At 38.4% G+C, this 13,282-nt stretch overlaps 1 protein-coding gene across 1 annotated transcript in view; it reads right to left on the bottom strand.

The window, feature by feature from the left end:
- RNF169 (ring finger protein 169) overlaps positions 1 to 13,282 on the bottom strand; it is a gene marked incomplete at its 3' end in the record, with an annotated part of 58,231 nt that overhangs the window by 29,781 nt on the left and 15,168 nt on the right. The gene's annotated exons all lie outside the window — the stretch shown is intronic.

Here is a 13,282-nt window from a genome sequence, read left to right as displayed (position 1 = left end):
ATGGATAGCTTCAGGTACTTGGTGAGGCCTTTTGAGGTCCTTTGCAACTCAGTGAGACTCTGTTTCCAAATAAAGAATAAAAATAGGGCTGGGGTGTAGCTCGGCAGTAGAATGCCCTGGGTCCCATCCCCAGTAACACACACACACACACACACACACACACACACACACACACCCCTTTCAAAGAATATCATGTGGACTTTGCTCTTTTATCCTGTTGCTAAAGTGTTTCCCACCAAGCCCAGGCATGGTGGCACATGCCTATAATCCTAGTACCTGTGAAGCTGAGACAGAAGGGTCACAAACTGGAGACCAGCCTCAACAACTTAGCAAAACCTTGTTTCAAAACAAAAACTAAAAGGGCTGGGGGTAAATCGCTCAGAGGTAAAAAGCCCCTATATTCAATTCCCCAGTACCACAAAAAGAAAAAAAAAAACATCCTTTTCTGATTAAACCTGCCAGAGTAGATTTCTGCTTACTGCAACTAACAATTTTGGCTGGTTCCATTTTTTTAACCAGTATTTAGCATAACTGGTAAAGAAAGGAGGTGATAACTCAGAATAAGGAGAACCCTAGCACAGATAAATTTCTGAAGAATATTAAAACAATGGAGTGATACTATGTATGTAAATATATATGTAAATATGCCCATAGGGTTGTTGCTGGAATCAGAATAACTGGAACAAAAAATAACAGAATTTTACCAAACTGTCCTTCCCAAAGCCTGTATCAATACATAGTCCCACCAGCAATACATGACAGTGCCATTTCTTCACATTTATGCCAACACGACAGCATTAAAAATTTTACCTTTGTCAATCTAAAAGGTGAAATGAATGTATCTTATTTACTTATTTTATGAGTGAAATTGAGTACTTCTCACATGATTAAGAATAATTTGCATTTCCTTTTATAGGAAATGTATATACATTTTCTTTATTCCTTCTATTAACTTTTTCTTCTTGATTTGTTACTTACAGCTTTCTCTTTACAAAGAAACTCAGTCGTACAGCAAATGAATAGCAATACTTTTCCTATTTTATCACTTGTGTTGACTTTTATTATTTTTTTGTAGTTATATTACTCAAACTTTTCTTTTGTGGCTTCCGCATTTTGGAAAGACTTTCTTCCAGCCAAGATGTAATAAATTCTATCATAGTTTTTTTTTTGGTACAAACTATAAGATTCAACTCAGATCTACTTTTAAAATGCTAAATCTTTTATTTTTATTTGGTGAGCAACATAAGGAGCATAATCTTATTCAAACTTATAAATAAGTCTACCATCCAACACAAGAGACCAAAAATATTTTAGTGATAACCTGGTAGAAATGATAATTTTAACTAACTGTTGGAGATTTTGGTCTAAAGTGTTTTTTGCTAAAGTTAATACAGAATGTCTCAAAAGCTTAACCTTTTATACAGTACAACTAATATAAAGTTAAAAACATGATCTCCAACATAGAAACTTCAGAGCCAATCTCAATTTCCTCTTCTAAAAAAAATCAGAATAATGTTGAAAATAATTCTGATTAACAATAACATCATGACAGGCTATTATAAGGATCAAAAGAATATAATGAGTGAAAACACTTTGTAAACTATTTCAGCCAACAGAGGGCATATAGCATAATTCATTAAATATAAAATAGTCTCTGGTATTAATTGGATCATACCCTTTTAAATTGTGGTTTAGTTTGATTTATTTACAAGTAAAATTTATAAGAAACAAAGATATGGATCCAACTGCTCTGATACAGATTATCATAAGAAAAGTTACTTTCACTTCGGGATATTTATTAAGAACTCTCAAAGTCTGCATAAAGTTAGGCAGGAACTCAGCATTACTGACTGAAATCTTACTATGCCTGTGATTTGAGATCACAATAATGGGCAGGGATAAGGATGGGGTACCAATTTATAGTCACGAAAATTAGTACTGATATAAATCAGTATATTAATCTTGGGTTAGGATTAATGGTGTTTTTGCATTAAAATATAAAAGCTTAAACTGGGTTCAGTGGCACATGCCTGTAATCCCAGCTACTTGAGAGGCTGACACGGGGATTCCAAGTTCAAGACCAGCTTCAGTAACTTAGGGAGACCCTGTTTCAAAATAAAGGGCTGGGTATGTAGCTCAGCAACAGAATGCCCCTGGGTTCAATCCCCAGTACCATAAACAAACAAATAAATGGTTTTGGAGATGTAGCTTAATAGTAGAATGCCCCTGGATTCAACCCCTAATACCACAGCTGGGGAGAAAGGACTCCTGTAAGTATACTTAGTGAAGGGGATCTCCCAACACACACACACACACACACACACACACACACACACACACACACACACACTCTCTCTCTCTCTCTCTCCCTCCCTCCCTCCCTCCCTCCCTCCCTCCCTCCTCCCCTCCCTCTCTCCCTCCCTCCCTCCCTCCTTCCCTCCCTCTCTCCCCCCCTCTCCTCCCCTCCCTCTCTCCCTCCCTCCCTCCCTCCTTCCCTCCCTCTCTCCCTCTCTCCCCCCTCTCTCCTCCCTCCCTCCCTCCCTCTCTCCCTCTCTCCCCCCCTCTCTCTGAATTTAAAATATTTTTAGGCCGGGCATGGTGGCACAAGCTTGTAATCCCCGCGCTTGGGAGGCGGAGACAGGAGGATCGCGCTGGTTTGGAGCCAGCTTCGCTGGCTTAAGAGACCCTGTTTCCAAAAACAAAAAATACGTCTGGGAGTGTAGCCCGGAGGTAGAAGGGCTTCCAGGAACCCCAGTACCACCAAAAATAAAATAAAATAAAATAAAATAAAATAAAATATTTTTAGAACTTAGTTTGTACCTGAAAAATGAAGGAAGCACATTAAATAACATCTAAAGTTAAAAATTCAGTAACAATATTTTTTATTTCTTAATATTTCTCTGAATTCTATGAAAACTCCTAAAGTTTAACATTTTGGATAAAAATGCTATCAGGATTTTAAATTTATATAACAAATTAAAATATCAAAATAATTTTTTTTATGGTACTGGGGATGGAACCCAGGGGCATTGTACCTCTGAGCTATACCCCCAGCCCTATTTTTTAGTTTCTTTTCTTTTTTAAACTGGGACTTACTGAGTTGCCAAGGGCCTTGCTAAGTTGCTGAGGGTGTCCACAAACCATGATCCTCTGGTCTCAGCCTCCCAAATACTGGGATTACAAGTGTGCACCACCATGCCCAGCCTCAAAATAATTTTTTAAGTCCAGGGGCTCTCAACCACTCAGTTGCAACCCAGCCCTTTTTATTTTGATACATGGTCTAAGTTTCTGAGTCTGGTTTTGAACCTGTGATTCTACTATCTCAGCCTCCAAAGTACTAGGATTACACTTGGCCTGGTTCCCTAATTTTTAAGTAAAAAAAAAAAAAAAGTCATTTACAATAAAGTAGTCTGTATCTACTGATGTGAAACTTAATTTTCTTTTTTACTTCCTTTACCATCCTAAAATCATGTGTCAGCTTCCTCCTCTCCGAAAGAGGAAGTTGTGATTGAAATGCCATCAGTAGCCGGGCGGTGGCGCATGCTTGTAATCCCCGCGCTTGTAGCCAGCCATGCTGGTTTAAGAGACCCTGTTTCAAAAATATAAAATAGGTCTGGGAGTGTAGCCCGGAGGTAGAAGGGCTTCCAGGAACCCCAGTACCACCAAAAAAAAAAAAAAAAAAAAAAAAAAAAAAGAAATGCCATCAGTACTACTACAAGAGCAGAGCAAGAAGATATGAAGTCAGAATCAGAAAAAAAGGAACAAACCAACTTAATTCAGTTGAGTGAGTCACAAATCCACCAATCTTTCCACCATTTGTTAACAGAGATTTTTCAAGCATTTCAGTAACACAGAAACCACCATTTATGTTTCTTTTATCTTCCAACCTGAAAAATACTTCAGATGTCATTGAGATGCCAAATATGCTAACATCCATAAAAAATCCAATGGTTGAAATATTTTCTTAATGCCTATCTTCTGACTACCACCACGCCTAACAGGAAAGAAACTCTCTAAGGGTATGATGCTTTAAGAATGATACACACCTGTGGCCAGTGACCTAAACTGAGTATTGTACTCAGTCTAGTGTGAACTATAGGAACAGCTATGCTTCCTTGACAGTTCCTCCCAAAAAAGGTTTTCTCTGAGGCAGGATGACTCATTGTTAATAAAGGAAAAGAAAACAAACTACAAGACAGGCATTTTCTGATTGCATCAACCAAGTGTTATTGTCAAAGCATCAATAATATTAGAAAAAGAATCTCACTAAACTGTACTGAGAAGATACTAGACTAAATCTTAGATCCAAAGGATCTAAGGTAGCCGGGCGTGGTGGCGCATGCTTGTAATCCCAGCATTTGGGAGGCTGAGACCAGAGGATCGTGGTTCCTGGACAGCTTCAGCTACTTAGTGAGGCTCTCCGCAACTTAGTGAGACCCTGTTTCAAAATAAAGAATAAAATATAGGGCAGGGGTGTGGCTCAGGGGTCGAATGCCCCTGGGTTCCATCCCCAGATGCGCAAAAAAAAAAAAAAAAAAAAGACAAAGGATCTAAGGTACTACTCCATAGTACCTGGCTATGTTTTTATTCCCGTAGGTTTAATTTCTTAAAAGTGCAGCAGAATGAAAAAGAACTTCAGGTTTACTGAGTCTTAAGACCTATTGAGACCTAGATCCTAATTTTCGTATTCCCACTTACTAGCTTTTTTTCCTTGGAGATATATATATATATATTCTCTTTACACTTGAATTTCCTGATTTAACTTAGTAATAATATAGCCATATTTCACAACCAAAAAACAAGGTAAAAAAATCAATGAATTTGAGAGCTTGTAAGCTACTATTAACCTTTTGGTGAATTATTAGCAGTATAAGAATATATGGTTATATTAGTATCTGCCATGAAATGGTTAAGTGAGGAATAATGTATTTTCTTTAACTATATGGGGTCGTTTTCAGTAATTACAAGAATTGGTTCTAAACCACTTATATTTCAATATAAAATAGGAGGTGATCCATTTGACAAGGTCTCTGCCTACCTGTTCAGCTTTGTATCATTTCATTCCCTCCCTATTTTATATTCCATCAACCGTTTATGGTTCCTGGGCAAAATCAATCTTTCTGCCTCTGTGCCTCTGTTCAATATGCTCTCAATTTCCACTCTTACTCTCCACAGACATTTCCTACCAGACTAAAAACAATTCATCCTTAAAATTCACTTTAAATATCCACAGAGCATAAGATACTAAAAATAAGGCCAAAGATAAGTTTGGAAAAAGTATTTGCCACATACATAATAAATAGCTAATTCCCATCTCCCTTCTCATCAATGACATTATTATGATGGCAGGCAGTTATTCAGCCAGGCCTAGTCTAACACATTTAATCTTTGCAATTCCTCTCTGTGGAGTGCTTTTATTGTCACCATTTTACAGATGAGGAAACTGAGGTACAGCGTTTAACCTGACAAGGCCATACTGCTACAAGTGAGAGATCTATAATTGTAACCTAGGCAATCTGGGCAAAATCAAAACGTTTGATAAAAAGTTGGCAAAGATATCCTTATGTCTGTCTGTCTGTCTGTCTGTCTCTCTCTCTCTCTCTCTCTCTGTCTCTCTGTCTCTGTCTCTCTCTGTCTCTGTCTCTCTCTCTCTCTCTCTCTCTCTCTCTCTCACACACACACACACACACGGATTTATGTATAAGAATGTTCACTGCAGATCACTCATAATACTAAGACTAGAAACAACCTATACGTCCTTCAAATAGAGACTGATTAAATAAATTATAAGATGAATGAGATACCATGAATCTATTTCTATTTTATCTGTTTTTATTCCTGGTCTGTTTTTCTTGGTTTAGTTGGTAATTTTGGTTAAAATGATACTTGCTATACAGGGGCTCTGGGTAATTTTATTTTCCTACAAAGAGTTCACCATGTTCTGGGATAGCAGTTATATTGAGGGTGGATCACTTCACACTCCAAACAGGCCATGAGCTGATTCAAAGCTGGCTTCATCTCTGTAAAGCTATAAAGTTCATTCTACCCATGCTTGTAGCCCTCCAGCTGAGTGCAGTCTGTTTGCCAGGCCTATCTTCTTCATAATTTTTTCCTCCTCAACAAACACTAAGGAACTGCTAAAACTCTACCTTGTTTTTCAGGGCTTGCTTCTAGGCTTCTTGGCCTTTTACCAATTCAGCCATCAGCTAATGCTGGTAGAGGGATATACCTCCCTTTTCTCTGGGATCTCGGCCTCTCAGATTCTGGTTGCCTTGGCAGCCTGAACTCCAATTTTTGTATCCCCAGTCCCAGGAAGAAAGCTTTTCGCCTCTTTAATAGCTGCTTTCTCCCTTTGCGAAGAATTCTCAAATGTCTAAAATTCTGGCTGCCTTGGCAACTTACAGTGCTTCATATAGGTTGCTTTTTTCTTTTTTTAAAATCAGGCTTTTCTAGCTATTCTCAGTAAGAATTTTTGTCTGCTACAATCTGTTCCACTGTAGCCAGAAGCAAATTCTACATACTTCATAAGCAGTGGAGAAGACAAGATTTTCATGATGAAACTAAAAACCAAAAATGAGGTAAAACTATTTTGGAAGTATGAGATGATCCAGGTGTGTTATTGCACACCCATAATCCCAGTATTTAGGAGGCTGAGACAGGAGGATTGCAGGTTCTAGGACAGTGCATGTTAACTTAGCAAAATCCTGTTTCAAAATAAAAAATAAACAGGGCTGGAGGTGTAAGTCAGTGGTAGAATGCCCCTAAGTTTAATCCCCAGTACCACAATTTTTTTAAAAAAGGTATGAGCTGAAACATTAATCATAAAGCAAATATGCATTCATAAGTAAATCTGAAGGAAGGAAAAAGGATCAACAAAGGCTGACTTTAAAAAAGTCAGGCTTAGCCAGGCGTGGTGGCGCATACTTGTAACCCCAGTACTTGGGAGGCTGAGACAGGAGGATCTCACAGGTTCGAAGCCATCCTCAGCTACTCAGTGAGGCTCTCAGCAACTTAGTGAGACCCTGTTTCCAAATAAAATATATATTTAAAAAATAGGTCTGGGAGTGTAACCTGGAAGTAGAAAGCCCCTTGGTTCCATCCCTGATACCACACACACACACAAAAAAAGGTCAGGCTTTCTGGAGGAGGTGAATTATGTTAGTCATCAAAAATAATATTGTCAAAGAAAAGATAGGCATTCCTGGCAAAGGAAACTACATGGGCAAAGGCAGAAAAGAGTGTGTTATGGTGTTATGTCAGATAAAATAGACAGCAGTGGAAGGTAATGTGGACATATGAGATGGAGGCCATTGAAGAGAAGGCCTAAATACCTAGCACTGGAGCCTGAGGATTAATTCTAGAACCAAAACAACCACTTACATTCCTAAGTCTGTAGAGTATATAGAAGTAACATGAAACTCTTCTCTAAGATTAACCTATAAATGATAATAAGGATGGAATGGATCTGAGGGTAGGACAATCATTATTGACTGAATGTAATAATAAAGACATAAGGTATAAGAACAAAAGAAGAAATAGGTCAACAGACCTGTAGGAAAACTGGGAGGAGAAAGTAGTCTCTAAAAAGGCTAGAATGGTGGTAGTAAGAATAGAAAAGATGAAGCTAGTAAAGAGATCCTACAGGTTTCATCCATACTGAAATTCTGGGGTTTTGTTTTGTTTTGTTCTGTGGTACTGGGGATTGAACCCAGGGGCATTCTACATCCAAGATTTTTTTTTTTTAAGTCAGGTTCTCACTACATTGCTAAAAGTCTGTGTTGCTGAGACTGCCCTTGAACCTGGAATCCTCCTATCTCAGTCTCCCAGACTTCCAAGTACTGGGATTACAGGTGTGCGCCACCATGCCCAGCTCATACTGAAGGTTCATACATGAAAGCAAAAATGTCTTGTGGGCACCAGTGCTAAATTAAGTGGATTAGACCTAAATATGTTGGACGATTCACTTAGACATGTTACCAATAACTGTAAAAGCAGATATTACTAGATGAGTCCTTTAGAGAAATAAGAAGAATAGAAAAGGAGGAGCCGGACGTGGTAGCACGTGGCACATGGTAGCACACACTTGTAATCCCAGAGGCTGAGATAGGAGGCTCAAAGCCATCCTCAGCTACCGAGTGAGACTCTCAGCAACTTAGTGAGACCCTGTTTCCAAATAACGTATAAAATAGGTCTAGGAGTATAGCCCAGAGGTAGAAAAGCCCCTGGGTTCCACCCTCAGAACCACACACACACACACACACACACACACACACACACACACACACAAAATAGAAGAGGAGGACTACATACAGAAGTTATGAAGCTTTCAAGTCAGGTAAGGGAAGATAAGAAACCAGAAAAGAAGGAAATAGGAAAGAAAGAGCCAACATTAAAGAAAAAAAGGCAGTACTATTTAACTATAGCAGAGCAATCCAATCAATGTGTTTAGAAGGAAGTCCTTATTAACACATCATTTGAAGATGTAAATAATCACTAAAGATCAGGAGGTTAAAGAGGGAATGAGGAGTGTAGAAAAAGAAGCAGGTTTTGATAACACTAAGTAAGAAAACTTTCAGTTGGGTATGGTGGCAAATGTCTGTTTCCTAATAATTGGGAGGCTGAGACAGGAAAATTGCAGCTTTAAGGCCAGCCTCTGCAACTTAATGAAGCCCTCAGCAATTCAGTGAGACCATGTCTCAAAATAAATAAAACAGGGCCAGGGACGGGGAGAAGGGCACCAAGTACTGTGTGAATATATGCCATTGTTAACATGATCCACATTATGATGTGAGACTACAGTGCACCAATAAAATAAGAAAAAATAAAATAAAATAAATAAAGCAGGGCTGGAGATATAGCTCAGAGGTAAGACATCCCTGGGTTCAATTCACAGTACCACTGAAAAGAAAAGAAAAGAAAAGAAAAGAAAACTTTAACAATTAAAACTGTCCAAAGACGGGCGTGTTGGCACACGCTTGTAATCCCCGCACTTGGGAGGCAGAGACAGGAGGATCCCACAGGTTTGAAGCCAGCCGCGCTGGCTTAAGAGACCCTGTTTCCAAATAAAAATATAAAAAATAGGTCTGGGAGTGTAGCCCAGAGATAGACGGGTTTCCAGGAACCCCAGTATCACCAAAAACAAACAAACAACAAAACTGTCCAAAAATAAAGAACAATAAACACATTCATCAGGAAGGAAAATAACTCTTATTCATGTACACAATCAATCCCTCAACTGAGGATGAGACAACAGGTCTCACCTTTATATCCTCACGAACTTAGCTCATTACATGTTCTCTACTCTCTCCAGCACCATCAATTCCTCCCTGTTTACTATGATATACAAATGAACACTGTATACTGCAATATACAAATGTATTGATGATTTGATATCATGTATCTTAAAAAGAAAACACTCTTAAACTCTTTTTCCCCATTCCTCCCCCCGCCACAGGAACTGACACATTCATTTATCTGCCCCCTTAATAAAAAATTCCTCTAAGGAATATCTATATATTCACTGCTTTCTGCTTTTCACCTTAACCCATTCTATTAGGGCTTCCCCACCTGACCACCACTCTACCAAAACTGCTTCTAAAAAAGTCACCAAAAAGTTGGGCATGGTGGCACATGCTTGTAATCCCAATATTTGGAAGGCTGAGACAGGAGGATCCATGTTCATGGCCAGCATCAGCTTCTTAATGAGGCCCTCTGCAACCTAGTGAGACCCTGTTTCAAAAATAAAGAATAAAAAATAGGGCTGAGGGTGTAGCTCAGAGGTAGAATGTCTCTGGGTTCAATTCCCAGCACCACACACACACACACAAAAAGTCACCCAGAAAGACCTCCAAGGTACCCCCAGGGTGAGCATAAAATATATAAGCAAGACAATTCAATGGATGGTATAATCTGATATGTGAACAGAATTTTTACTTAATTAAAAATCTTTTTTATTTTTTTGCGGGTCTGGGAGTGAAACCCAGGGGCATTCGACCTCCAAGGTACACCATCTGCCCTATTTTTTATTCTTTATTTTGAAACCGGGTCTCACTGAGGTGCAGAGGGCCTCACTAAGTAGCTGAGGCTGTCTGCGAACCGCGATCCTCCGGTCTCAGCATCCCTAACACTGGATTACAAGCGTGCGCCACCACACCCGGCATTAAAAATCTTTAATATCGAAATAACTACTAACCTTACTGAAGGTATTAATCTGGGATAAACTGGCTCAGTTTTATCATTCAACTATCTTTATCTATCATTCAACTATCTTTAAAGCAGTTCTATCCATTTCCTCTGGAGAACAAGAAGAAATAGTGAGATGCTGAAACTCAACAACTTTGTATCTTTATCAGTACAATCAGTAAACATTCTTTGCTTTTACATCTCCATCATAACACTTCTCATAATCTAATCTTCTAAAATAGACCAAGATACACTTATTAAGTGTAAAAGATAATTGTTCCTTCAATGTTCCTCCTTTTTGTACATTCTTGCTCTCTTCAGGCCCATCCTAAGAACCTAGTTCAATATCTAACACATAGTAGAAACTAAGTGTCTATTAAATATTGTATAAAACCTAGCACATAAGATCTGGTAAATTCTATAAATGTTAATTCTCCTGTCTTCAAAATTATCCTGCCTTCAAGGAACAATGTATAAATCCGATTATGGATTACTTCATAGCCCGTATCAATAAATGTATTTCCATCAGAAGTACCTCCATTGAAGAAAATTAGAAAAAAAAAAAGAAGGGACCTAAAGTTACTGAATTTCAGATAGTACAGGATGGAGATATATATATATATATATATATATATATAGTGATACATTTATATGTGATATCCTGAGGATACAGAACTTTCCCAGAGCCTCTAATATCAAAAACACTTAAGTGATTAAACATAAATCTGACCCTACAGAAGAAGGTAAAAACACTTCTCTACTAATTTTTCTAATTAAAAAGCCATATGTAATATGGGTTCGTGGCCAGCCTCAGCTACTTAGTGAGACCCTCAGCAACTGAGACCTTGTTTCAAAATAAAGACTAAAAAATAGGGCTTGAGGTGTAGCTCAGAGGTAAAATGCCCCTGGGTTCAATCCCCAGTACCACACACACAAAAAAAGAAATATATAATCATTAAAAAAGGCTTTCTCAGCCGGGCGCGGTGGTAGATGCTTGTAATCCCAGCATTCGGGAGGCTAAGATTGGAGGATCGCGGTTCACAGACAGCCTCAGCTATTTAGTGAGGCCCTCCACAACTTAGTGAGACCCTGTTTCAAATAAAAGAATTAAAAAAAAAAAAAAGGCAGGGGGTGTAGCTTGGAGGTAGAATGGCCCTGGGTTCTATCCCCAGACCCGCAAAAAAAAAAAGGTTTTCTCTTAAGTAATACAAATGTGTAATGTCTTACTTTCTTCATTGTATATATGCCTGTTTCCTGGGACTGGGGACTGAACTCAGAGGTACTCTACCACTGAACTCTATTCCTAACCCTTTTTGAGACAAGGTTTCCCTTGTACAGCCCAGCCTCAAACTTGCAATCTTCCTGTCTCCACCTCCAAAACAGGTCAGGAGCGTAGCCCAGAGGTAGAAGTATCTAGCTAATAGCTTTCAAATCTTTTTGAACATAATCCACAATAAAAAGTACATTTTACATCATTCCCCAGTTTATGTCCAAACACACACATATAACTAAAATAAACCATTCACTATGTTAATATCTATTCTATTTTTTTATTTTTTAATTTTTTTCTATTCTATTTTTAAACTGTTTTTCAATCCTAAACACTTTATATTATTTTATTTAAAACTTGTAATAATACTTGGAGGTTATTACCATTATCATCTCCACTAATATATAGGAAAGCAGAGCTCAGAAAAACTAACACTTCATCCAAGGTCAAAAAACTGGTAAGAACTGAAACCAGGTAAGTGTGGCTGTGGAACCCAGAGGGCAATATGGACTAACACAGCTTGATCAGCAAAATTAGGGGGGGGAAAGCAGCATGCCTATTAAACTGACATTTACTGAATACTTAAGTCCCAGGCACTATGCTAAGTATTTCCACATATACAATTCCTATTTAGCTCTAAAACGACCTGTGTGGTTTACTATTTACAAACCAGAAAATTAAAACACCAAAAAGTTAAGCAACTTTGTCACGGTCAATCAGAAAATTGTGGCAAAGCTGAGATTCAAATCCAGGTGTGCCTAACTTCAAATCTGCCCCATCCCCTAAAACACATGGCTTGCATTAAAAAAAAAAAATCCCTTTTTTGTTTGCTTTATTTTTCTTTGTTTTTAAGATGCAGTTTCCCTTATATTAGGTATGGGGATCATTTCTCAAGCTAATTCAAGTGGCCAGTGAAAGTTAAAACTTCATATTTTCCAGATTACACTTCACAGAAGCACTTTTCTCTTAATGCTGAATAGTAGGCAGGACCAAAAACTCAAAAGCAAGCAATGCACTTAGCAAACTCCAAGACAATATATAAAACTATCCAAAATCCAGCTACTTAGGAGGCTGAGGCAGACCACCAAGTTCAAGGCCAGCCAAGGCAACTTCGCAGAACTCTGTCTTAAAAATAAGAATTAGGCCAGGCATGGTGGTGCATGCTTGTAATCCCAGTACTTGGGAGGCTGAGACAGGAGGATCTTAGGTTCGTGGTCAACTTCTGCTATTTAGTGAGGCCCTCTGCACTTAGTGAGATCATTTAAAAAATAAAGAATAAAAAATAGGGCTAGGGTGTAGCTCAGAGGTAGAATGCTCCTGGGTTCAATCTCCAGTAACACACACACACAGAATTAGAAGTGTGGTGGTGAATGCCCATATCCCAGCACTTGGGAGGCTAGGACAGGAGGATCTGAGGTTCAAGGACCACCTCATCAGGTAGTGAGAGTCTCATCAACCTAGTGAGCTCTTGTTTCAAAACAAAAATAAAAAAATATGGCTGGGAGTGTAGCTCAGAGATAAGAATGACCCTGGATTCAGAGGGCTGTGATTTAGCTTGGTGGTACAGCAACCCTGGGTTCAATACTCAGTACCACCTAATTTTATACACACACACACACACACACACACACACACACACACACACAGTCTTGTCAAAACAAACAAAACATTACAACTACTCATTTTCCATTAACAAGTAACTCTTATATTAGTATGATTAAGTATCAAAAAAGGCAGATGTTAATATGCAAAAACAGGCAGAAAGGAATATGAATAAAAGAAACCTATAATTGTAATGTTTGAGTATACTGACTTAATTAACTACAGAAT

Source organism: Muscardinus avellanarius (genome assembly GCF_963383645.1).
Source record: "Muscardinus avellanarius genome assembly, chromosome: 1".
In the NCBI taxonomy this organism is placed as follows: domain Eukaryota; kingdom Metazoa; phylum Chordata; class Mammalia; order Rodentia; family Gliridae; genus Muscardinus; species Muscardinus avellanarius.
This window is presented reverse-complemented; position numbering and strand designations above follow the sequence as displayed.